Genomic DNA, 26,044 nt, shown 5'->3' on the forward strand with positions numbered 1-26,044 from the left:
AAATGAGTCATAATAAAACTTTGGAATGTAAAGACAATAAGTGAGGAAATTCCAGAAAACATAAAAACTGTTTTAGGAAGCCAAAACAGAACTATATTTATTTTTCTATCTAAATACATAGGAATGAATAAACCAGCAATTGAAACAGGCACTCACAAAAGTAAACTTGAATCTGGCTGCAGCCCTGCAACACAAAGTCTTCCAAATTTACCATCTCTTCCTACTAATTATTCCTTAACACAGAGTTAACTTCCAGCACCCCTGAGAATCCCTAAAGCTCTAGTATACTATGAGCAATTGTCCACTTTTTTTTTTTTCATCTTGGTAATGAGGACTGAACCCAGGGTCTCATGCATATGAGGCAAGTAAGTACTCTACCACTAAGCTGAATCTCCCTTTGAGCAACTGAAAAACAGGTAGTTTTGAGCCCACAGCCTAATACAATGACAAGCACACAACAGGGGCTGCAAGCATGTCACGTAAAGGGGAAAACGTGCATTTAATTCCCACTGGCTTTAGTCACATTACCACCCTGCCTGGGCTATGGTTCCAATCCCACTAAATATTACTTTCCCCAAGTGCTGGCAATTCCTTTCTTTAAAACAGGGACAATACTGTTTTAGCTATCCTTAAGGAGGTTATAAAAACAAATAGGACCACAGACTTAAAAGCCTTTTGTAAATTAAATCAGGAAGTTCTATGCAAATATAAATATATTACCAATAATAGTGTCAATATATGAAAAGTCAGTGAAAAAGTATCCCCTTTCTCCTTCTACCTGACTCCACTGCCATAAAAGAAACCCACAACATAATGCTGAGAACCATGGGAAGAGGAGAGATGGCTGAACTTGGACTCCACAGACCTGGACTCCACTACTCAGTTGTCCCACTTGGACACCCCCCTTCACTTCCTTTTTCCTGTGCTCCACCTGAAGCTCATACTACCTGTCTGGCCAAAATGCTCAGAATTGCTGGCCATCAAAGAATTCTACAAACTTAAGAGGGAGATACCTAAAATAGATTAGTGAATTGGATTTGTCCAACAAGAACCCTGAACTTTGGGGCTGGGAGTGTACCTCGGATGTATGAAGCTCTGAGTGAAAAATTTAAAAATTGGGCTGGAGAGATGCCTTCATGGTTAAGGCACTTGTCTGCAGAGCTAAAGGACCCAGGTTCAATCCCCCAGTACCCATGTAAGGTAGATGCACAAGGTGGTGTATGTGTCTGGAGTTCATTTGCAGTGGCTAGGGGCCCTAGTGTGCTTTCTCTCTCCCTCTCTCTCTCTCTCTCTCTCTCTCTCTCTCTCTCTCTCTCTCTCTTACATAAATAAAAATATTTTTAAGAGAAAAATTTTTAAGTCTAGACCTCAATGGCATAGGTTCTAAAGTTGATTGACAAGGAAAGAAGTTGGCTATGATAAGATCCTGAACAAGTGAGGAAGAAACCTCCACAGAATGAGCTGTGAAGAGCTGGGTTTGGGTGTTAATTATTTAGCGAAATAAGGGCTTTAAAAGACCGGAATTCTGACTGAGCATGGTGGTGCACACCTTTAATCCCAGTACTTGGGAGGCAGAGGGAGAAGGACTGCTGTGAGTTTGAGGACAGCCTGGGAGTACAGAGTGAATACCAGGTCAGCCTGGACGACAGTGAGACCCTACCTCAAAAAAAAAAAAAAATTGGAATTTTAATCTGTGGATTAGAACCCCCTGAGTCTACTTAAACTTGCAAATTGAAATATCAGGCCAGATTCTCTCTATTCCTGGTTAAGACCAGGGCACACAAACCCTAGTTCTAACTGTGGGTGCCCCAGCACTCCAGGGTAAACAGCAACTCGAGGAGAATGCAACAGAAGGGGGGCAAGAGAAGAAAATAGATCAACAAACTACAACAGATTGGTCTCTTAGTAATTAAAAAGAAAAGAAAATAACCTCTCCAAGTTCAACTCAAGGCTGAATTCCTATCTGGAAACTACCAGAAGCCAAAGACTACATCTGGATAATACTTTAAATCTGAGGCTGGTCTTTGAAAAAACATTTAACAAAGATTATCAAAACATCTATGTTTCTTTCTTTTTACTCATTTTCCTTTCTCTATTATTTTCCCCAAAATTCTGGTGAGTTACTTACCAGTCCCACTTTCTTTATGGTAACAGGCAAATGCACATGAAATTGGCCTGAACAGATACCATATTAGATGTTCCTTTATATCTGTTCTTGCTGTTAGGGTTTTCTCTTGTACTTAAGAGTGAACAGAACATATATATATATATATATATACACATAGTCACACTACCGAGCCTAAATCTTCCTGGATTAGCAAATACTTATCATTTCATCCGGCTGAGCCAGTGGGGAGGTCTTCCATCTCATAGCCTAATATGCAAAGTACTTACTGTTGCCCTAAATTAATATAAGAGTTTGACTACATTAAGATGTGATTATTTTTTTAAATTTTTTAAAATTCATTTTTATTTATTTATTTGAGAGTGACAGACAGAGAGAAAGAGGCAGATGTAGAAGAGAGAGAGAGAGAATGGGCATGTCACGGCCTCCAGCCACTGAAAACCAACTCCAGACGCGTGCGCCCCCTTGTGCATCTGGCTAACGTGGGTCCTGGGGAATTGAGCCTCAAACCCGGGTCCTCAGGCTTCACAGGCAAGCGCTTAACCACTAAGCCATCTCTCCAGCCCGAGATGTGATTATTTTTTATTACACCTGTGGAATGGCCATCCTTTATGTGTATGTACGTGTATGTGCGTGGGTAGTATATGCAGTGTGCGTGCAGATGCACGTGCCCCATGCACTCGGATGCAGAGGCTAGAGGGGGATTTCTTCTTCTATTGTTTTTCTGCCCTGTTGGCTGAGACATAGTCTCTCACTGGACCTGTAGCTTCCGGTCAAGCTGGCTGACCAGGGAGCCCCAGTGATCCTCCTGTCTCCACTCCCTCAGTGCTGAGGTTGTATGCATCACTGCCACGTGCCACATTGTACAGCGCCAGGCATTTCGTTCGGGTTCTCATGTTGGAACAGCGAGTGCTCTTCCCCACTGAGCCATCTTCCCAGCCCGATAGTGGATATTCTCATTAAAACAAGCATCTTGATGTTATCATATGTGAATAAGCACCTTATTGCATACCATCTCCACAAGTACGTATTTGACAGACTCAAATCGTGCTCCTCAGTCGTGATCTTATACCCTAAATCTGATCCTGTTCTCTAAGTCCTTAGCCTAACTGAGGATCTCAGGCTCGCCACACAATCTCTAGTTGATAGGCTTGCTTTTAAAATAAGAATGGTGGGCTGGAGAGATGGCTTAGCGGTTAAGCGCTTGCCTGTGAAGCCTAAGGACCCCGGTTCGAGGCTCGGTTCCCCAGGTCCCACGTTAGCCAGATGCACAAGGGGGTGCACGCGTCTGGAGTTCGTTTGCAGAGGCTGGAAGCCCTGGCGCGCCCATTCTCTCTCTCTCCCTCTATCTGTCTTTCTCTCTATCTGTCGCTCTCAAATAAATAAATAATTAATTAAAAAATAAAATAAAATAAGAATGGTAACTTATAACTCTATGCCTTGGTCTCACCTCCAGCCTGAGGGTGTGGTGACTACCACAAGCCTTGACAGCAATCAGCATTATCAGTGAACCTCAGTGGCCACCTTACAGCCTAATTAATAGCATTTTCACAAAGGTATATGTATTATTTCTTGACTTTCATTTAGTAGTGTCTGGGATCAAACCCAGGCTAGATAAGCCACATCCCCAGCTGACAATATTTTCACAGGCAACTCAGGGAAAAACAGAGCTTAGAATGTATAGAAACCACTTTCTGAGATGTGTATTTGATGAACTGTAGAAAAGGACTACAGATATTAGGAGAGTGTGACAAACGAGAAGTAATTCTCTCTTACCTAGCAAGGCCAGCTTCAAAGAACGCTCTGCCCTTGGCAAAGTTCTCAAAGGTCCAAACAGGGCCTTTGGGAAGTGTCGGTTTGCTTGTTTGCAAATACTGTCGATCTTAAGCACCCCCTTGGTTTGTAAGTTGAAAAGAAGACAGATGCGTACATCACTGCAGCCACCTTCCTCTCCATGTCTTCTCTTCTGCTTGATAAAGCAGCCCCGTAGATACCAACCTCAAAGGGCCCTGGCCTTGCCAGGACAAACGCTGGCTCATGTACTCCAGCAAGGCCATGAGCATTCTGGTGGACGATTAATATATGGATTGTTTCCAACCTGAAGGGAAGTCTGTGTTTCCTGTACTCAGTCTGGACTCAGTACACTGAGACAAGCAAACCAAAAACTGGGGCCGTCCTTCATTTTCACCCAGCACTTTCTGAAGGATGACACCAAGAACAATGTGGGAACATGTGAATGGCCTTGACGGTCAGACAGCCCTCGGTCTTGGCTTTTTGTTGTTACAGAGGTGCACGCAGATGCTTGAAATAATTCTGCCACTAAAAAAGATTTAGATTGAAACTATTTGGTTTTCAACACTGCTCCCAGAAAAGGCTCGATGTATTACTTAGGTTTTTCACTTTTCTATTTCACTAAGTTTCTACAAAACCCTCCTACAGCAAATGACTGACTTAGGATAATGGTTTTCAAAAGGGAAGATAAGACAGAGGAACAAGCAGCGCTGGGATTTGATCCCAGAACCCACTTAAGGTAAAGCCAGGTGAGGTGGCATGTACTTATGATCTCAGAACTGGGGAGGTGGAGACAGGCTGGTTAGCCAGTCTAGCCTACTGGGCAAATTCCAGGCCAATGAGAGACCTTGTCCCAAAATACGTGGAGGACAGCACACTGGAGGAACATCACCTGAGGTTGTCCTCTGGCCTCCACACACACGGGCACATGCATATACATATTCACACATACAAAAAGAGAAGAGGGAAAAGGAAAGCCTTTTGTGCATGTGTGTGTGACATGCAAATGCACACACCCATGCCAATGCATGTGGAGGCCAGAGAAGAATATTGGGTGTTTACTTTTATTTTATTTATTTGCAATCAGAGAGAGAGAGAAAAACTAAAGAGAGCCAGGGCCTCTTGCTGCTGCAAATGAACTCCAGGTGCATGTGCCACTTTGTGTATCTGGCTTTATGTGAATACTGGGAAATTGAACCTGGGCCAACCTGGACCAGCAGGCTTTGCAAGCCAGCACCTGGAACCACTGAGCCACTTCCCTGGGCCCTGGGTGCTTTTCTCATGTCACTGACCCACATATTTCCTTGAGACAGATTCCCTCTCTCAATCCAGATCTGCTGTCCATCCACAAGCCTTCCAGAATATTCCAGTCTCCACCTCCACCTCCCACAGACTGAGGTTACAGATGTGCCTGGCCATGCCCAGCTTTTTGCTTGGGTTCTAGGGAGTTGAATTTGGCAGTCTCTGGCCCGAGAAGTTCCCATACGTAAGTGTAAAATCCACACCTGAACCATCTCCCCAGTGCAAGCTGGGAAAAGCTTTTTGATGACTATTTCTTATGAAGTGCTAAAAGCCCAGTTATTTCCAAGCAGTATGGCACGTGACTGGAAGTCAGCAATCTGCATCCCATGTTACAAACATAACGCTCTGCTTTCTCTGGCACACTGCAATAAAAATAAATATCAATTGCATTTGTGTGTGTATGTGTGTGTGCATGAGGAAAGTGAGGCCCAGAGAAATGAAGAGCTGGTTCACGGCTTGGTAGTCAGCAACTAACGCAGCAAAACCCACTTTCTCCCGGCACCTGGTCAGCCAGCTAACCAGGCCTCAGGTTCCCACAGCTCCGTTTTATCTTATAAGCATCTGATAAATATTTTCTCAGTGGAATAAGCTGACCAGTGAGCAAAATAGTATTTCTAGTACTCCACAGTAACTAGTCAGCGGCAGACATAAAAATAAAATCCATGGGCTGGAGAGATGGCTTAGCGGTTAAGTACTTGCCTGTGAAGCCTAAGGACCCCAGTTCGAGGCTCGATTCCCCAGGCCCCACATTAGCCAGATGCACAAGGGGGGCGCACACGTCTGGAGTTCATTTGCAGTGGCTGGAGGCCCTGGGGCACCCTTTCTCTCCCTCTCTCTCCGTTTCTCTCTCTCCCTCTTTCTCTGCCTCTTTCTCTCTCTGTCACTCTCAAATGAATAAAAATAAAAATAAATTTTAAATAAAATAAAATCCATGTTTCATGATGACCAATAGCAATGCAGCTTCTATCATAGTGGAAAGAAAACCGCCCCGGGGAGGGGGGGGTGCATGTTGAATATGCACCTGTAATCTCAGCACTGGGGAGCTAAAGCTTGAGGCCATCTGAAGCACACACACAGTGAGACACAATCAGAAGGGGAAAGGGGACGGGAGGAGACAATCCTACGCTGCATTTGCACCTGTTCTCACGGTAAAGTGTGTTTTATGCTCATCTGTACACACACATGCCCTCACAACCAGAACAGAACAATTTTAGTTTTAGTTTTGAAATAGCCCTAATTGCTTTTTTTGTAAAATTTTTATTTATTTATTTGGCATAGAGAGAAAGAGGCAGATACGTGGAGAGAAGGAGAGAGAGAATGGGTACACCAGGGCCATTAGTCACTGCAAATGAACTCCAGATGCATGTGCTACCTTGTGCAGCTGGTTTACGTGGGTCCTGGGTCCTTTGGCTTTGCAGGCAAGCACCTTAACCGCTAAGCCATCCCTCCAGCCCAGTAACTGCTATTTGTTATGTGGATATAGGGGTGTCAAACAAGTCCTCAGCTTCCATGGCTATGCTCTACCCACTGAGCCAGCTCCCCATTCCCCAAGTGCTATTTTATATTTTCACCCTTTACTGCTAAGTATGTTGTTGTTCCGGGTGTAGGGTCTCACTCTAGCCCAGGTTGGCCTCAAACTCACAGCAATCCTCTTACCTCTGCATCCTGAGTGCTGGGATTAGAGGTGTGTGCCACCGTGCCTGGTGGCTAAGCTTTTTTTTTTTTTTTAATTTGAGAGCAACAGACAGAGAGAGAGAAAGAGGCAGAGAGAGAGAAAGAATGGGCGTGCCAGTTTGCAAACAAACTCCAGACGCGTGCGCCCCCTTGTGCATCTGGCTAACATGGGTCCTGGGGAACCGAGCCTTGAACCAGGGTCCTTAGGCTTCCCAGGCAAGCGCTTAACCGCTAAGCCATCTCTCCAGCCCGGCTAAGTATTTTTAAGTCTGGATCATTTCCCTTTTACCTTCAGTCTCACTCTGTAGACCAGGCTGGCCTCAAATGTGTAGCCATCCTCCTGCCTCTGTTTCCTGAGTACCACCATCTCTGGCTCTTTCTCCCTCTTTTATTAGAGAAAAAAATTAGGACAGCAGATAGCAGGGTGGAGGCACAAAGAACAGCTAACTCTGCACATGCCTTATTTTCTAATTTCATTCCAGCACAGTTGTGGTTGGAAATCAGCACGCAATTTTCCCCAGGGACCTGCAGTCCCTTGTCCCCGGGGTTTTAAGAAATTGTACTTTCTAATCCCACTCAGAGAGGTGTGAGTCAATTGTATTCCCCATGGGTGTACATGAGGCTCATATGTATGTGTGTGTGTGTATTATCTTTACAGAGGTAGCCAAAATATGTGTTTTGGGAAAAGGGGTTAAAATGGGACCAAGGGAGTATTCAGAGATGTAATTACACACACACAAGTGGGATCTTTAGTGTGTGTATTTTGGAGGTGGGAAGTTTAATGTAAACATTGACTACATTTGTGCTTTTGAGTTTTATATATTCACTGCATTACCACGCACTTGAGTGCACGCATGTTAAAAATGCTGACATGTTCTTTTCTTTTTTTCTTTTTTTGGTACTGGGGATTGAGCATTCCAAGTGGGCAAAAGGCTCTACCGCTGCCCCCATCCCTTCGACATGTGATTTGGGAATCACTGACCCTATTGTGGGAATTTAATGGGCTTGGAAGTGGTTGATATTCCCCACCCCCCAGGTTTTCTTTGATCTGGTCTTCAAGCACATCTGATAACTTCTAATTTCTACCTACTGTCCTGTCCACAGGATCCTCCTCCACTCCGTGGACTCAAGTCTCTGGCCGTGAAGTAGAGCTGATTCCTAAAGGTTGTCCCCACCTCCTCCCGTGGACCTGCAATCAAAGAGCCCATGAAGAGCTCAGAAGCACCCGTTCCATGCTGTCCTCATCCAGTCCACTGACTTTGGCAAAGGGGCCAGTTCTCAGTGAACTGAGCTGGCCCATGGGCTGAAGAAACCCTTTGACCCACACAGAAATTAACTCTGCTAAGAGCCATTCTCCACTTGGGAGATGCCTTTAGGAGTGAGGAGCCCCCAAAACGCACAGCTGACTCTACTAGTGATTTATTTCTAAACCTACAGCTCCCAATAGTGGGGCCCAAACGTCAATCACTAATGGTACATGTGTTACCTTGAACTAGTTATAGTACACTTAAAGCAGTACTGCTCACACTATGGAAGTATCTTCATGACATGAAGGGTGCTTTTTGCTTTTTGTCTTTAAAGTTCTCCTTATTAAAAATATTTCATTTGGGCTAGAGAGATGGCTTAGTGGTTAAGCACTTGCCTGTGAAGCCTAAGGACCCCAGTTCAAGGCTCAATTCTCCAGGACCCACGTTAGCCAGATGCACAAGGGGGCACACACATCTGGAGTTTGTTTGCAGTGGCTGGAAACCCTGGCGCGCCCATTCTCCTCTCTCTCTATCTGCCTCTTTCTGTCTTTGTCACTCTCAAATAAGTAAAAATGAACAAAAAAACTTTTTAAAAAATATTTATTTATTTGAGAGAGAGAGAAAGAATGGGAATGCCAGGGCCTCTAGTCCCTACAAACAAACTCCAGATGCATGCACCACCTTGTGCATCTGGCTTACATGGGTCCTGGGGAATTGAACCTGGGTCCTTTGGATTTGCAGGCATCAAAATATTTCATTATGCCAAGTGTGGTGGCTCATACCTTTAATCCCAGTACTTGGGAATCAGAGGTAAGAGAATCATTGTGATTCTGAGGCCACCCTGAGACTACAGAGTGGATTACAGGTCAGCATGGACTAGAGTGATACCCTAACTAAAAAAAAAAATCATGAAAAATATACACTTTGTGTAAATTGTATTTCAGTAAAGTTGATTTTCTTTGAAATAGGGTTTCACATTTAATTTTGTAGTGCAAGCTTATTTGGAACTCATTATGTAGCCCAGGCTGGCTTCTAACTTGTGATAATTCTCCTACATCAGCCTCTCAAGTGCTGGAGTTTCAGGTATGGATGATCTCATCTGGCAATAAGGTTCTTATATTCAAATAATAGGCAGGAGAGAGAACACCAGCAAAAACTTAGAGATAACAATCAATATGGTGTTTTGAGGATTATGAATAATTTGTTATACAAAAGCATGCATTAAAAACATCTTCTCCAATAGATGGTGTTGGGAAAACTGAATATCTACATTTAGACAAATGAAACTAGATTCCTATATCTTACCCTGTACAAAAGAAAATTCACATAAGACCTGAAACTTTAAAACCTTCAGGGGAAAATACACAGATGTAGGTATATGCAAGGACTTTCTGAAAAGAACTCCATTAATTACCTAAGTTTCTGCACAGCAAAGGAAACATTCATTAGCACGACAAGACAGTCTGAAGAATGGGAGACAACTGCTGAGTGTGGTGGGTGTTTCACACCTGTAATCCCAATGCTTGTAAGGCGGAGATTGGAGAATATGATGTTCAAGGTTGGTCTCAGCTATACAAGTTTGAGGTCAGGCCAGCCAGGGCTATGAAAGACCAGCTTCAAAATAATTTTTAAAACCCAATGATAAAAATGGGAGACATTTTGCCAAATTTGTATGTGCGTGTTTGTGTGTGTGTGTTTACTTGCATGTGGCAAATGTCTTATCCACCAAGTGATCTTCCAGCCCTAATTGTCTGTTTCCTCTATTGTTAAGTCTCACTCACATTTATTTTTTCATAGGAAATCTCTAAGGTGGGCAGTGTGATTGATTCTCCAACTGACCAGCCTAAGTCAATCATTGCAACTACATTATTCTTTGTCAGCAACTATTTCCAGGAAGGGGCTAAGCCAATTCAATCAAGGAATGGAACATGCACGGAATTCTGGGAAAGAACTTCACTCAGTCTCATGAACACTGATGCCAGCAGCTTCCTCTACAAGCATACACACATCCCTGGTAGCTCTGACACCATCCCTAAACTCCCATCAGATCTGTCTTCAGTGGAAGAGGACCTGGTGGTAAGGTGAAGAGGCACAACAACCTAGGTATTGAATGAAATTAAATTTACAATCTTCCATTGTCCCCTGCCCACCATTTAATTTACTAAAGCCTAGTGATATGTCTGCTTCCCTCTCTGGTCAAGAAGTATTTATAGAACCAGTACCAGCGCTGCATGTCTGTTTTTATTTCAGCACATAATAAGCCAATACAAGAGACATAAAGAACAGAAAAAACAATGGGCAGGCCTTATTCATCTATGCTTGTTACGTTCACTGCAAAATATTTTTTAAGAAAACAAATTTAAAAAGAAAATGGTTTTACTTAAATAAAAGTCTTCTGTATTAAAATGATGAATACAGGCTTAGGGTAGAGAGAGAAGCTAGTATGGGTTTTCGACTAAATGGGTATGTTGTACTCATGAAATTGCCACTTAATATTTATGTTTATGCCTACTGATTAGTAAGAGAAATGTCTTTTTACAAATGGTGGTGACTAATTGAGAGACTCATCACTCACCAAAGTGTTTAAAAGAAGTGACAGTGGAGACTTCAGCACTCAATGACACGTCTCTATCACATCCTCCAAGGAACAGGGAACATTGCAGAAGAGAGGGCAGAAGACTGGGGGGAGTGCTTTGGAATGCTGCTTTCTGGATAGGAAATGACCATTGCATGGATGTCATTACCTGCACAACAGTTGCACAATATTGGGCCCATCAACATGCAGTCATGGATGAGGGAGGAAGGACATCAAAATAGAAGATGGACAAGGGGTGGAGAAATTGCTTAGTGGTTAAGGCACTTGCCTGCAAAGATAAAGGACCTCAGTTCGATTCCCCAGGACCCACGTAAACCAGATACACAAGGTGGCACATGTGTATAGAGTTTGTTTGCAGTGGCTGGAAGCCCTGGCGGGCCCATTCTCTCTCTCTCTCTCTCTCCCTCCCTCTCTCTCTCTCTCTCTCTCTCTCTGCCTCTTTCCCTCTCTCAAATAAATAAATAAAAATACAATATTTAGAAGAGAGACAAGTTGGGAAAAAGAAAGTGTTCAGAATCATGAAGACAAAAAAAAGGATTATAACCCAAATACATTATTGACATGTATGAAAATTGTCAACAAAAGATTAAAAATGGTGAATACAGTTTCCTTTATTGATTCAAGCAAAGATCATGCCTTACCAAGGACAGCCTTTTGTCCTTTTCCCCTCTACCACTTCCCAAAGCACCATCATGGACTTCTAGGGTGGCAAGCTTCTTGGGGTGGGGACCCTGCAGATGTGAGGTACAATGCCAGGCACATGGCTAGCATTTGAGGTTCAACATCATAGCAACAATCACAGCCACAGAGCCAGCGGAGGTACATATGGGCTGCTAGGCACAGCGTGGAATGGTACAGGTTTCTATTCTCGGTGTGTGTCACTGACTTACTGACAAGACAGTTAAGCATAGAAAGGGACATTATCAGTGGTGACTGGGATAGAGTTCCAGGGCTAGCAGAAACAAGAAACTCAAGCAATGATGCCCAGACCTCCAATTTCTTAATAATTTCAATTTCCTATTCGAAACCTTTCTAAAACTGCTACGCATAAAGTAATCTGATTTAAACTGACTGCTACTTCCTTTCTCTGGTGGAAGGCACCAACAGATAAACAAGGAGACTCACAAGGGACTCAAGTTATCCCTTCCTAGGCTTGTATATGTGTACCACGGGAAGAAATTCACCTATGTTTCCGGTTATGGTAGCATTAGGAACTTGGATCAATGTTTACGGAATGACAGTGGACACTGAGGGACAACATCCGAGTGTAGACAGAAGAACAAGGCCTTAACTCTCCTAGGATCACTTTTTTAGCCAACCCTATTAACAACAACAACAACAGTGGATGTCATTTAAAAAAAAAATAAGTCGAAAATAAGTCTATTTGAGTAGGGCTGCTGTCCCTCCCTGCTCACTGAATGAATGCATCTATTCAGTTTCTCTGACCCACATCCAAAATGCAAGGTAGCTATGGCCAGTGCAGACTTCACTTCCACTAACTTGTCATTAGCCACCCCACTGACATCAAATAAATCCCAAGGCCAGTCCAAGGTGCTGTCCAGAATGGTATCCTAGCCAACCATCATGGAGACCTGCTTTTCATCCGCCCTTATAGCTTCAGGGCAGGACCCTCTAATAAGCCTCTTCCTCACATCTTCCTCCAAGATATCCTGGGTGTCATTACAGTTACCAAACAACCCTGGAAAGGTTTGTTCCTTCCCTTAATTACATTTAGTATGAATACTAGATTTACCAGTGTCAATATCCCCATGAGGAACTCTCAAATATAACCAACCTGCCCCCCTTACACCCTTTCATTAATAACTATTTTGGCTTCATTAAGTAGCCAGAGGAAAGGGAGTTTTTCATACAGGCGATCTCAGCCAAGACAGGAAGGAAACATCACATGCATGGCCCAGTGTGTAAATGCTCAGCACCAAAATGAATAGAAACCAACCGGACACTTGAGGTTATACTTTAACCAAAATCCTCAGTTAAAGGAAAACTAAAGCTGGTTTGGTTTGGTTTATCAACTGGAGAGTTCATGAGAAATTATCATGAGCAAACAGTGACAGCCACCTAGTAACTGCCCTGGCCTCAAGTACTGGATGGAGGAGTAAATAAATTTCATTCCCTTCTTGACAGTGATGGGGTCCCTTTGGATAAACCGCCCCCCACCCTACCACATAAGGGGCAGCATCTGGTCAAGCCCTAGGGTTCACTGCAAGTTGGGAAATGAAGGGCTGCTGAGGCAAAGGCAGACCTGACCTCTTCTAAGAAGACTCTGGCGTAAGCCTGCTCACATCATTGTCATTGAAACCAGTAGCAACCCTATTCCCAGGCTCTTTGTCCTCTTCTTCCTCAACTCCTTGACATCTAATGGGGTAGGATGAACCACTGAGGCACTCCAAGGCCTTCTGGATACAGTGAATGGATGCTGTAAGCTTAACAGCTAAGGCTGAGTCAATGAGAGTCCTTCTTTCTATGGGTCATGTTCCAGGCATGTCTTCTGTTGGAAAGTCACCAATGCCAGACCTCTCTGCCTCCCCAACACCTCCTCCTCCATGGCACTCCAAGGCCACAGGCCAAGCAGACTCACATAGATGTGGTACAGTGTGGGAACACGAGCTCTAGGATGGCATCAGAGGACCCAGGCACTGGCTCAGATTCTGTCAAGGTCAAGTACCTATGTGAGGACACAGAACATGCATGTTCCAATGACCCAAGCCATGGAATCATGCGAGAATGGCAGAAGCACCCAACATATAGCAGAATCCTGAAGGGACGCTCTGGCCTTCAACGTACACTCAAAGGTGGCCACGGCTCACCACTTCCCATGGGAAGCTCAAACTACTAGGCTGCTTGTGGACACTGAGACCATCACTTTAAAAGAAGAGGTTCATCGTTATGGATGCAGAAGGAGTCCACACACGATCCCCCCACACCGCCCCGCCAGAAAGTCTATTGGCATTTAAAGGTTGAAGGGGGAGAGAGGCAATGTGCTCCAGTAAATGACCACCAAACCATACTCATGAAAACAATCCTAAATTGACTCAGTGGATCATAAGTATATAACTCAATAAATTTTTATAAGATATGAAAGTGGGAGGGAGATTAGGTATAAAAAAAAGAAGGGATTCAGTGGGAATGGGAGGAGGACAGTGGGGGATGAATGCGTCATACACATGTATGACATTGTCGAAAACAAAATTTAAATTTTACAAAAGGGGGGATCAAAAGAGGACAAACTCTAAACTTTGTTGTTCTAGGTCCATTTGGAAGACACAGACTCAAATGTAGCTTTACAGTTTACACAAAGGTACAATCCAAAAGGTTAAGGGCCAGGGAGATGGCTCAGTGGATAAAATGCTTGTCTTAGAAGCTTGGGTCCCAAAGTTCAGATGCCCAGCACCTGTGTAAATGCCAGGTGGGATCGTGCCTGTAATCCCACAATTTGGTAGGCAGAGACAGGCTATCCCCAAGGCAAACTGGCTGGCTAAACTAGCCTAATCAGTGACTTCTAGGTTCAATCCTGCCTCAGTAAATAAAGTGGAGAACAGCAGGGGAAGACCCCCAATGTCAACTTTTGACCTCCATGCACACCTACATACACACATGCACACACACATGTACACACCCCAGACATAAATACACATGTTAAGAACATTAGAAAAAAAAGTCAGATTCTTGGTACTGAACACCACTTCCATTCCTAAAGCACAGCTAGGATGCCAGGCCTGTGCAAATGTAAGGCTGGACTCTGAAAACCTCCCACCCTAGGGCCTTAGTCTTGGCCTTAGTCTGTTTCTGACATAACCAGGCTAAGCACATGCTGGGATATTCTGCCTAGCGAATGATGATATGGGCATTTGGGCCCTGGTGTGTGCCCCCAAGGGCAGAACACTTCCCAACTACTTTTGTTTGGTATGTCTTTGTTTTGGTTTAGCCCTGGTAATCTGGCAGGCGGTCAATTTCCAGTGGGGGAGACTCTGTCCATGGTGTAGATGCCCCAGGCTTGAGGTTCTTATTCATTTTTGTAAACAGAGCCCAGTTGCCACAGTGACTTGGTGTTGTGCGCAGCTGCTAAATAGCAGAGGTCACCCAGAGCTTTCCTTGGGCCCTAAAGTCAGTTCCTATTCATCTGTGAACAGGAGCTGTGGTGCCGCCATGCAGGACGTCCAGCACGGGCACCGGACCTGAGGAAGAGCCATCAGTCTCAGCTGCTACATACAAAAGTGATCTCACCTCAGGGTGGGGACTGTCAAGGGCACAGGAGTAGCAACTCCCCCCCCCCCCGCACCATGTCTTCAACAATGAGAGGGTACATGATTAGAGCTTATAGCAAAGAGAAGGATTTTGGAAAAGTGAAAGTGGAATTGGGCCAGAGACATTTCTGCACCGCATGCGCCAATTGATGTTCTCTCCCTTTCAGGGTAAGTAGGACCCCGTTCTCCCGCACACAACAGAAAACACACCATTCCTCCCATCCAGCAGGAGAAAATGTCCAGACTATCACCCCAAAGGCCCTTGCAGGTTAGAAATTGGCCCTCCTCCCACCTTCCCAGGGGAATCTTGTGGAAAGGCCCCAGGATCTGCTCCATCTGTAATACACACTTGGTAGGTGCTAGGTACAAGCTGAGAGTAAAAATGCATGCCCACCTGCCCACCTGCCCTGGGGACATCCATTTGCAGGATCAGTAACTGTTTCTTTTTTAATTGCAAAGTGCAGCTTGCTTCCTCCAATTACAAACTTTGGAACGGACGCTACTGAAAAAAATGAGACTTGGGGCTGGGGAGATGGCTTAGTGGTCAAAGGCACTTGCATGCAAAGCCTCATGGACCGTAGTTCTATTCCCCGGTGTCTAGGTCAGGTCAGATGCATTGTTTGCAGTAGCAGGAGGCTCTCTCTCTCTTTTTCTCTGTCTGTCTCTCTCTCGCGCTTTGGATTTCTGAGGTAGGGTTTCACTCTAGCTCAGGCTGACCTGGAATTCACTATGTAGTCTCAGGGTGGCCTCAAACTCTGCACAATCCTTCTACCTCGAAGGTGAATTAATTTTTAAATTAATTTCTAAAACTAGACTGCTCAGCAGGACAGGTCCTCTTCCCTCGGGCAAAATCAAATCACCATGACTAGGGCCCTCAGACACAATGGAACCGAACTGAGCATAAGCCCCTTTAACAGTCCTTCAGACCCATCCCCATGTTAGCAACATGGAGATAGATAATAAACAGTTTCCATAAGCCAGGTAGGAAGGTTCATGCCTGCGATCCTGCAGTTGGGAGGCCGAGGTAGGAGGGCTGCCTAGGATCTTAAGTGAAGCTGGGCTACATGGTGAGTTCAAGGTGAGCCTGGGCTACAGAGTAAGAACCTGTCACAAATGTGCAAAATAGCAAGAACAAATTCTTTACCCCAGTATTGCTTATTCAGAAGTCAGTGATTATTTTTTAAAAGTTAAAGGTAAGGTTTTTCTACTTCCCAAAACATGTTTTGTCTTTACCAATAAAGAACCAGTTAGATCAACTATATTAGAAAGAAAATGGAATCAGTGTAACTCAAAGCAAAATGTGAAAATATGGGCCGAACATGCTTTGCCACAAGGATCAAAATGTCCTAAGACAGGAACTTTTGTCATTCCCACTAATGCATTTTATTACAGGCTAGAGAAACACTAAACAGTTAAGAAATTTGTCCTTACTCAAATAGTTCAATAATTTAAACTTCAAAGACTCCCTATTAACCTCTGTTTACACCAAGTAATGTGTTTCCTTTGCCTACTGAACATCAAATGCTTCACAATTAATTACCTCTGTGTTTTAAGTCCTGTTAAATATAATGGCCAATATATTTTAACAGAGGGCCAGGGGGTGGGGACAGGCAGCCAGGCATGGAATGTTCAAAATAAGCTCCATCCTCTTCAAAGACAAAGTGATAAGACAATGAATGAAATTCTATTAAAATAAACAGTTTCAAAAACATACTTTTGAACTGGAGAGATGGCTTAGTGGTTAAGGTACTTGCCTACCCAGGTTCAATTCCTCAGTACCCATGTAAGACAGACCCACAAGGTGGCACATGCATCTAGAGTTCATTTGGAGTGGATGGGGACCCTGAAGTGCCCATGTTCTCTCTCTCTCTCTCTCTCTCTCTCTCTCTCTCTCTCTCTTTCTGTCTCTAGCTTCCTCTCTCTCAAATAAGTAAATAAATTAAGTTTAAAAGAAAATTATTTTTTTCTCAGAATTACAATTCTGTCTATTTTTTAATTTCAATTTTGCCTGAGACTGCTACAAGTCTAATAATGGAAAAGTAGCTTTTCTTCAATCCCCTAACTCAGGAGCTCAACAGCTCCAACCTCAAGTAAAAAGAATAGCTTAGAAAATTCCATGTTAGCTGGATATGATGGCACATATTTGTAACCCACCACTTGTGAGGTACAGACAAGAAGAATAAGAATTCAAAGAAACCCTTGGCTACATGAAATCCTGTTTCAAAAAGAAGATGAGGGGCTGGAGAGATGGCTTAGCGGTTAAGCGCTTGCCTGTGAAGCCTAAGGACCCCGGTTCGAGGCTCGGTTCCCCAGGTCCCACGTTAGCCAGATGCACAAAGGGGCGCACGTGTCTGGAGTTCGTTTGCAGAGGCTGGAAGCCCTGGCGCGCCCACTCTCTCTCTCCCTCTATCTGTCTTTCTCTCTGTGTCTGTCGCTCTCAAATAAACAAATAAATAATTTAAAAAAAAAAAGATGAGGAAGGGTGGGAGGACAGCTTGGGTGTAAAGGAGTTTACCTGCACAGCCAAAGGACCCAGGTTCAATTCCCCAGGACCCACGTAATCCAGGTGCACAAGATGGTGCATGCATCTGGAGTTCATTTGCAGTGACTGGAGGCCCTGGCATGCACTCCCCTCTCTCTCTCTCTCTCTCACTCTCGCTCTCACTCTTGCTCTCTCTCACTCTTTCTCTCTCTCATGCTCTCTGACTTTTATTTATCTCAAATAAATAAAAATATTTAAATAAAAAAAGAAAAGGAGGAAGAGGAAGGAAGGAGGAGAGGAGAGGAAGAGAAAAAGGGGAGGAAAGGAAGCAAGTTGAAAAGTTAGATTCAAAATCATTTCATTTCCAATAAGCATTTAAACTTCAACTTCTCATCAAAGCATCCATGCCTAGTTTGTGATCTGTAGAGTATCCTAGATCTTAACACCACACCCAGGATAGAAAAGCATCCATGGAAACACGGCAAGTGGCTCTGAATGGGAATCAACTCTGCCAACACTGTCCCCTTTGATGTATGGAGACAGGTAATCCATAATCCTTTGAGTCTGTGTAAAGACTTTTCAATTCAAAAAGTTCTTTTATCTATTTTCCACTCAAGTACCTTCAAAATATCTAGATTTGCAGGGACAATATTATCACCTATGGAGTGTTAGTGTGCCAGGCTCTCCTAAATCATTTACATGTAGCAACATGTTCACTCCTCCCAACCATCTTGAGATCTGTTGTTATTCTTAAAAAAATATTTCCAGGGCTGGAGAGATGGCTTAGCGGTTAAGCGCTTGCCTGTGAAGCCTAAGGACCCCGGTTCAAGGCTCGGTTCCCCAGGTCCCACGTTAGCCAGATGCACAAGGGGGCGCACGCGTCTGGAGTTCATTTGCAGAGGCTGGAAGCCCTGGCGCGCCCATTCTCTCTCTCCCTCTATCTGTCTTTCTCTCTGTGTCTGTCGCTCTCAAATAAATAAATAAATAAAATTTAAAAAAATTATTTTAAAAAATATATATATTTCTATTTATTTATTTGAGAGAGAAAACAGGGGGCAGGGGGACGCTTGCCAGGGCCTCCTGCCATTGCAAACAAACTCCAGATGCATGCACTACTTTGTGCATCTGGCTTTACATGGGTGCTGGGAAACCCAGGCCAGTAGGCTTTGCAAGCCAATGTTTTTATTTTTTTTAATATTTTTATTTATTTATTTATTTTAGAGAAAGAGGCACATAGAAAGAATGGCTGTTCCAGGGCTTCCAGCCACTGCAAACAAACTCCAGACACATGCACCCCCTTGTGCATCTAGCTTATGTGGGTCCTGGGGAATTGAACCGAGGTCCTTAGGCTTTGGAGGCAAATGCTTTAACCACTAAGCCATTTCCCCAGCCCAAGCCAATGTTTTTAAATGCTAAGCTATCTTCCCAACCCTGAGATATGCTATCCTTGTTCCTACCCATTTTTCATAGGTGTGTACATGTATATGTGGATGTGTGTGACGTATGGTGTGCGTGTGTGTATACACACATGCATGCATGCCACAGAGCACATGTGGAGGTCTGAGGACAACCTCAGGGTGTTTGTCCTCTCCTTCTATTTTGCTTGACACAGGCTCTCCCTTGCTGCTTTGTTTTTGCCACTTATGTGCATCAGTCTCTGCTCTGCTTCCCAGTGCCACAAGTGCTTTGGGATCCATAACACATGCCCACTTTGTGTCCAGCTTCACGTGGGTGCTGGGGAAATGAACTCAGGCTAGCAGGCTTGTAAGCAAACACCTTCAACGGTGGAAACACCTCCCCAGTCCCCATTGTCCCCCTTTCACAGATTAAAATAAAATAACAACAAAACTAAAGCTGAATGGTATTAAATAATTCACTCAAAAAGTTACTGAGTTAAGCCTGGCATGGTGGCGCACACCTTTAGTCCCAGCACTTGGGAGGCAGAGGTAGGAGGATGGCTGTGAGTTCGAGGCCTTCCTGAGCCGACATAGTGAGTTCCAGGTCAGCCTGGGGTAGAGTGAGACCCTGCCTTGAAAACAAACAAACAAAAAGTTACTGAATTAAAGGATTAATCCAACTCAGGCAGCAAAGCAAGAACAGAACTTGGATTTGAAGGCACACCAGCCTTCCAGGTTCCAAAATCAAACCATGGGTTTTTTTTGTTTTGTTTTGTTTTGTTGCCACAGGAAACACTGAACCAAGACAGACTAAAAAAATGTGCCAATGAGCTGTGGCCCAAACATATGCCCTCATTCTATGGAAAGCTCAGCTCTTGATGTAGTAAAGGCTGGTACAAACACCTAAGGAAAAAACAAAACCAAACCAGGCATGGTGGCGCACGCCTTTAATCCCAGCACTCGGGAGGCAGAGGTAGGAGGATCATGTGAGTTTAAGGCCACCCTGAGACTACATAGTGAATTCCAGGTCAGCCTGAGCTAGAGTGAGACACTACCTTGAGAAAACAAAAACAAAAAACAAAAAATGAAAGAAAGGAAGGAAGGAAGGGAGGGAGGGGGGAGAGGAGGAGGGAGGGAGGGGGAGGGGGGAGAAATAAAGAGGTGCTGTGCAGTTACTTGCGTTCTCCACTCTACCTTCCCCCAGCACTCACCGGACCATGGCGGATCCCCGGGTGAGGCACATCAAGATCAACACCGGCAGTGAAGCAATTGGTCTAAGAAAAGGTGATGTATGAAGAAGAAGAAGAAGAAGAAGCAAAACAAATAGAAGAAAAGGTTGAAAAAAATGAAAGCTGAAAATGGTGGAAATTATGCCATTAAAAAGTAGGCAGAGACCCTGCCAGAGTCCCAGATGATGATCCCAGATTGCAGCCCCGGGTAGAGGCCACCTATACTAATGTTCAGCTGACATTAGAAAGTGAAAAGACTTGGGAGAATTTGAAGACTGCAAAGACACGTGATTAGTACTGGATTCAGTGAAGTTGGAAGCCTGAAACTTTCCTATGCAGGGCGGGGTTTCTTTTGTGGGGTTTTTTGCATTAAATCCTGGGGTCCATTCTATAATTCATTATTTTTGAGACCACTTCTGTATGCTTAGTAATATTAGGATGTGATTCTTTTTATGCAATTGTATATCTTTTCTTTGCATAACTTAATGCATCAAATAAATGAGTTCATCAAAAAGAAGAAAGAAAACTCAGATTTCCTTAATTGTTCAAAATTCTCAGCCCATGTCATTTTAATTTATATATATATATATATATATATATATATATATATATATATATATATACAGTTATATATATATAGGTCTCACTCTAGCTCAGGAGGACCAGGAATTCACTATGTAGTCTCAGGTTGGCCTCGAACTTGTGATGATCCTCCTACCTCTCTGCCCCCCAAGTGCTGGGATTAAAGTCCTACGCCACCACGCCCAGCTTTTTGATGGCTTTTTATAATTCATGTTTCTGGTTTCATTAACAGGGAAAGTCAAATTAAGCTCTTGTAACCCAGGGCCAGGGCTGCACTGGAGTATTCAGCTAGTCCAATTAAAAAAAAAAAAAAAAGGAAAAAAACACGATTCTGATAGCATAGTACACTCCTGACTTTGATAAGATTAGAACCCTTCCTTTCTAGGAAATCCTCACACATCAAAAGAGAGAGAGGATACTTTTCTGTGAATGTATTTGAAAGTTACAAATAGTAAGAGCTACTTCTCCTGGGATCTCATTTGCTCTCCTCAGCAGGAAGGGGGTGGGGTCTTTTTTTCAGTTCAGGCCTAAAGAATAGAGCATGTCCTACAAGAGAAGGCAGGTTTTAATTTCCTGTGTTAGATGGAAATCGGAGATTCGGAGTTAACCTGTGACTCCATCATTTGAACACTGAGCAGAATGCCAAGTTCATGCGCTGCACGAGAGAAGCAGCTTCAGGCCGGGTGGTGCCACATGCTGGTGATCACAACACTCAGGAGGCAGAGACAGGAGGATTACCATAAGTTTACGGCCAGCCTGATCTACATAGTTCTGGGCCAACTATGGGCTGTCTCACAGTGAAACCCTGCTCAAAAGCCTACCTGAATGAATGAATGAGTGAGTGAGTGAATGATAACCAGCTCGACTTCCACTTTCGTGAAGCTTCCATTTTAGCAGAACAGACAATTAACACACATGCAAAGTTGGAAATTTTAAAGCCAAAGAATCCCAATATTAGTGTTTCAATATAAAATGTCTCCCACAGACTCATGGGTTGACTGAAATCCCCATAGAGTGATGCCATGTGGGGAGGTTCTGGAAATGTTTGGAGGTGGGGCCTGCCTTGAAGAAGGTCACTGGGAATGGATCCTTGGCTCCTTCCTGCCTTGCTCACTGCCACCTGTGCACAAGGAGGAGAAGAACCACACCCCTGCCACCATGACATCTACCCCAGTGCACCAGCCCAGGAGGCCACAGGCAGAACCCTCTGCAACTGTGAGCCCACATAAATCCTTCCTCCCTTGAGTCACTGGTCACAGTGACAATAAAACTGCCTCATTCACCCTATCTTCAGGAAAAGATAAGCACGGCAACGTATGTGGGGCTCCAATCCAGAGACCTAGCCACAGCCACACACATGCTCAAGGGGACAAACCTCCATGCCACATGCCACATGGACTTCCAGCTAGCTCAGAAGAGCTGAAGCTGCAAATGTGAGGCTTCTTTTGCCAACGGGAAGCAAAGTCTTTCAAGCCACCTAAATTTTGGTACAAACTATCTGCCCTTCTTTTTAGAGACAAGGTCTCATGTAGCACAGGCTAGCCTCAAAATGACTATGTAGCTGATGATGACCTTGAACTTTTGATTCTCCTGCTTCCACCTCTCAAGGGCATGTGTCACCAAGCCCTGTTTTATGCAGTGTTAGGGGATCAAAGCCAGGACTTAATGTATGCCAGGTAGAAACCCCTATTAACTGAGCTATATACCCAGCACCTATTTGATCACTACTATAAGACAATACCTTATTGTTCAGAACCCATTTGTTCTCTGTCAACATTGAGATGGGGTTTGGCTAGCTAAGTCCTCCACAGCTTTGCAGGTCAGATCTAGGTCTAGGAACAGAGGTGAGTTGCAGTGCAATCTAAGAAACAATTTCCCAAGCCAGAGATGTTTTTTTAATTTAAACAAATGCTGGGAGGGGGATTCAGTCAACAGGATATTAGAAAGGGGCTTTTGCACGTCAAGCTTAGTTGAAACAGATAAGGACTCTTCAAATGCCAACATATGGGCTAGAGAGATGGCTTAGTGGTTAAGGTGCTTACCTATGAAGCCTAAGGACTATGCTCCACTCTCCAGATCCCACATAAGCCAGACACACAAGGTGACACAAGTGCCCAACGTCCAACAGGTACACAGGTGGCACATGCATCTAGAGTTTGATTTCAGTGGCTGAGGCCCTGGCACGTCAATTCTCTCTCTTCTCTCTCTCTCTCCCCCCTCATAAAGGTATGTGCCACCACACTCAGCAAAAAAAAAGCCAACATACTAGTAGAACCCTATGAACGTTACCCTATGAACACAAAATATTCCCCAATATAACTGACTTGAGGACAATATTGTCAGCGAGATAAAAATGCAGATGTCATGAAGACATAAGCAACCTAAAATATGCCACAAGGTAAGTAAGCAGACATGGTTGGAAAATGCCCACTACAGTGGCTTAGGAATGCTTGCTATGTGCCAGGTAGGCAAGGTGGTTTTGAGCACTTAAAGCACAGGCTAAGCTGCCATTAAATCTTCAGAGAAATGCAGTGACACAGACACTGTAATTGTCCCCATTTGACAGATGTGAATGGGGAAGCGAGCAGGTCACAGAGCTTTCCCACAGCTGAGCCGGCGCATACACCTAGGCAGCCAGCTCTGGAGTTCATGCTCCGAAGCATTAGTCTCCATGAAGCCGGCTCGTTTGTCAGAGTGGGGAACATTCCCTCTTAGGCTGAGTCACGTGGATATCCTAGAATACAAAATAGCACTTGGAATGTGCTGAATGAGACTTTTTGAATATAAGATAATCACACATTTTGAGTTTCTAGTTTTTAGCACAACATGTACTAAGTTTGCTCTCCAGTGTACAACACTATGACAAACACACACTGTGGTGGCATTTATATTGCTGCTAAATATCAGAGGTGCCCAAAATGGTGATTCGGACAGAGCTGGCCTTCAACTGTGGAAGTTTCCATTACAAAATCTACTTTATGGGAATGTAAGATCCTGTTTAAAGACTGATGTGGACTGATACTTAATATTAGACAATATGTGATTGGTTCCCCTTCCCTTCGGTTTCCTCATTTAAAAAATTAAGCCAGTGGGTTGGGGATGTAGATCAATAGAACAGTGTTTCCCAAGATGTGTGAGAACTTGGGTTTTATACCCAACACTTGGGCAGGAAGGAAGGAAGAAGGGAGAGAGGGAGGGAGGAAGGGAAGGAGATAAGGAAGGAAGGAAAAGTGGAAGGAAGGAAAAAAAAGAGAGGACTGGAAAGATGGCTTAATGGTTAAGATGCTTGTCTGTTAAGCCTAAGGATCCAGCTTCAGTTCCCCACTACCCATGTAAGCCAGATGTACATGGTGGTACATGTGTCTGGAGTTTGTTTGCAGCAGCTAGAGGTCCTGGCACACCCCTATTCTCATTATCTCTGGTGCTCTCTCTCTCACACACACACAAGTAAATAAATATTTAAAAATTATAAAAAGAAAGAAAGAGAGGGAGGGAAGGAAGGAAGGAGGGAGGGAGGAGGAAAGGGAAGAGAAGAAAGCTTTTAAGTCCCCTCCCATTTAAGCTTAAAAAAAGAAAAATGTCAGCTCCAAAGTTTGAGATTCTTAATAGATTCAACTGGCATTAAAAAGATCTTAGGGGCTAGAGAGATGGCTTAGCAGTTAAGCACTTGCCTGTGAAGCCTAAGAACCCCAGTTCGAGGCTTGATTCCCCAGGACCCACATTAGCCAGATGCACAAGGGGGCGCACGTGTCTGGAGTTCGTTTGCAGTGGCTGGAAGCCCTGGTGCGCCCATTCTCATTCTCTATCTGCCTCTTTCTCTCTCTGTCTGTGGCTCTCAAGCAAATAAATAAATAAAAATAAACAAAAAAAAATTTTTAAAGATCTTGGGCTAGAGATCAGTGGTTAAAGGTGTTTGCTTGCAAAGCCTAGTGGCTCAGATTCAAGTCCCTAGTACCCATGTAAAGTCAGATGCACAAAATGGTACATTTGTCTGGAGTTCTTTTATAGCAGCAAGAAATCCTAACAAACCCATCCCCCCATCTCTCCTTGCAAATAAATAAATTTTAAAAAGAAGAAGATTGGACTGAGGAGATGGCTAGTTAAGCCATTTGCCTGCAAAGTCAAATGACCCAGCTTCAATTCCCCAGGACCCACATAAGCCAGATGCAGAAGGTGGCTCATGAGTCTGAAGTTCGTTTGCAGAGGCTGGAAGCACTGGCATGCCCAACCTCTCTCTTTCTCTCTCAAATAAATAAATAAAAATAAAATATTTTTTAAAAATGAAAAAAAAAGATCTTGGGGTTAGGAATTTAGTCTTGGTAGGTGGTTTGCCTAGCAATCATCAAGGCTCTGCATTCAGTCTCTAGCACTGAGAATAAAAAAAAAAAAGAAGAATTTCTTTATTCATAAATATTAGTGTTGGGCTGGAGAAATGGCTCAGCAGTTATGGCACTGGCCTGCAAAGCCTAAGAACCCAAGTTCATTTCCCAAGTACTCAGGCAAAACCAGCACATAAGTTGGCACATGCAGCCAGAGTTCATCTGCAGTGGCTAGAGGCCTTGGCATGCCCATTCTCTCCCTCTCCCCCCACCTCTCTCTGCCTCTTTCTCTGAACTCACTCTCAAGTAAATAAATAAAATAAATATTAATGCTGTCTAAGGTATCTGCCTAGTAAGCTTTTTAGTTATATGAGATATAATTCCTGAGTCTGCTTATCAGTGGTTTGTTAACAATTGATTAGCACTACTGAGATAGGCAGATCATTAGTTTGAGACCAGCCTGGAAAATATAGCTAGGACCCACCTTAAGCAAAAGAAAAAGGAAAAACATTAACAAGAGGCTGAGGAGATGGCTCAGGGGATAAAGCACTTATCACACAAGTGTGAGGACCTGAGTTTGGATCCCCAGAAACCATGTAAATCCAAACATGGTAGCACAAGTGTCTGTCATATAAGCATACCTGGGGGAGGTGGAGACAGGCAAATGCCCTGGCACATGCAGTGGTGAGCAGGAGACCCTGCCTCAAACAAGGGGGAGGTGAGGACCTGCACCCATGGCATGTACATTCCCACACACAATAATGCATTTACACACCATGCATACAAAAGAGTTAAGATGGTTATATTAAAAAGTATATAAAATGAAATATTCACATGAAATTATTACCTATAACATTATAGCAGAAAATTCTAGGAAAACGGGTACTTTTGCATGTGTGATATACATAAACTGACCAAAATCTTCAGCAATAATTAGAAATCTCCTTTTTGTTATAGTAATCATTAAATCCAATGATCATTAAAACTGCTGTTTGTTGGGGGCTGGAGAGATGGCTTAGCGGTTAAGCACTTGCC

The 26,044-nt window shown here is 43.8% G+C and overlaps 1 protein-coding gene and 1 pseudogene across 1 annotated transcript in view; one reads left to right on the forward strand and one right to left on the reverse strand.

Moving 5' to 3' along the window:
- Tgfbr3 (transforming growth factor beta receptor 3) overlaps positions 1-26,044 on the reverse strand; it is a 226,714-nt gene that overhangs the window by 155,079 nt on the left and 45,591 nt on the right. The window lies entirely within an intron of this gene.
- LOC101597966 lies at positions 20,097-20,432 on the forward strand (annotated as a pseudogene).

The sequence above is a fragment of the Jaculus jaculus genome, chromosome 19 (genome assembly GCF_020740685.1).
Source record: "Jaculus jaculus isolate mJacJac1 chromosome 19, mJacJac1.mat.Y.cur, whole genome shotgun sequence".
In the NCBI taxonomy this organism is placed as follows: Eukaryota; Metazoa; Chordata; class Mammalia; order Rodentia; family Dipodidae; genus Jaculus; species Jaculus jaculus.